The sequence below is a fragment of the Lontra canadensis genome, unplaced genomic scaffold (genome assembly GCF_010015895.1).
Source record: "Lontra canadensis isolate GAN:19392208 unplaced genomic scaffold, GSC_riverotter_1.0 scaffold37, whole genome shotgun sequence".
In the NCBI taxonomy this organism is placed as follows: Eukaryota; Metazoa; Chordata; class Mammalia; order Carnivora; family Mustelidae; genus Lontra; species Lontra canadensis.
Window position 1 is genome coordinate 11,221,967 of NW_022631031.1, and position 1,552 is coordinate 11,223,518.

Consider the following 1,552-nt stretch of genomic DNA (forward strand, 5'->3'; position numbering starts at 1 on the left):
ATGATAATTATGGGGCACCTGGCTGGCTCAGATGTTAAGCGTCTGTCTTCAGCTCAGGTCATGATCCCGGGGTCCTGGGATTGAGCCCCATGACTGGCTCCCTGCTCAGCGGGAAGCCCGCTTCGTCCTCTGTCCCTCTCCCTGGTTGTGTTCCCTCTCTCGTTGACTCTTTCTCTGTCAAATAAGAAAATTAAATCTTAAAAAAAAAAAAAGAAATGATAATTATGTGATGTGGTAGAGGTTCTAGCTAAAGCTACAGTGGCAATCATACTGCAATATATAAATGTATATCAACTGGTTGTATACCTTAAACTTACAAAATGTTAAACTTGCATATATCGAATATATTTAATTTAAAAATTAAATTTAAAAAATAGACTATGAACTCTGGAGGCAGGCTAACCTGGGTTTGATTCCTGACTCCCTTCATTTGCATGGGACAATGATTTAACCTCTCTAGGCCTTACTTTATTCATTTTAACATTTATTACAGTGATAGTACTTTTTTCTTAGTGTGTTATTTTAAGACATAAATGAGATTATCTTGGTGACATTGTAAGGGCCTGTTTAGCCAGAGCGGCTCCATCTCAGTTAAACAGCCATTTTTGTTGTTTATGTAGTAAATTATGGTCGACCAGTCCCTGATAATAGAGCCCAAATACAAGGGCGGGTCAGGTCAGGTGGAGATAACAGAGCCCGAATGCAGGAATGAGTCGGGCCAGGTGGAGACATCCAATCAGTGGAGCCCGCATACTGTCTCCCCAGCTACCAAGGAGTGTGGGCCCCACCTTTTGGGCACCTTTTGGGTGCCAATTCTGACCAAGGTGATAGACTAGTTCAAATATCTACTATGGGGTAAATTGTAATTCAATTGGCCACCTGTGTGTGACCTAGCATGACTGTGCAGCTTTCTCTGTGTGTTGCAATCTCATTGGCCTCCTGTGTGTGGCCAGGCTCAACCTCATGGCCTTTGCTCTATAAAAGTTAGTCTGTGAGGCTGGGAGTGGTTGCCCTCTCTGTAAGAGGCGGCCCCAAACTGTCAGTTTGACTGATGCTTGGTGCGAAATAAAGCTTGCTTGACCGTCGCTTTGTATCAGTCTTGCTGCTTGACCTTCGCTTTGTATCAGCCTCGCTCCTTTGATTACGGACCTAACAAAATATTTATAATGCCTCCTGGAATGGAGTAAGTGCCCAATAAATGTTGTTTTTTAAAAAAATTTTGTTACATAAATTAACCCATTTAATATAGGTTAGCAGTGTTTCAAATGGTGGAGCTTCTACTGGTCCTTCAACTGCTTCAGTCTGATGGCTGACTTTGCCATGAGGGCGGAAGTGATGTTGTAGGTCCAGGTGGCACCAGCAATGGTTTTCATGCAGGAGCCACAATGCCAGAACCCCACAGCTTGTCTTCTCATCTTGGTTTTGCCACAGAAGGAGCAAGTATACTGGGTGTGCTGGCTTATTCAATCTTCTTCACCATTTTCCTGAGGGAGACACCATAACGGGTCCCATATTTACCCAGGATTCTGACCTTCTTGGTGCATTTAGCCAT

The 1,552-nt window shown here is 43.5% G+C and overlaps 1 pseudogene; it reads right to left on the minus strand.

The window, feature by feature from the left end:
• Nucleotides 1–1,277: 1,277 nt before the first annotated feature.
• LOC116874555 lies at nt 1,278–1,552 on the minus strand (annotated as a pseudogene).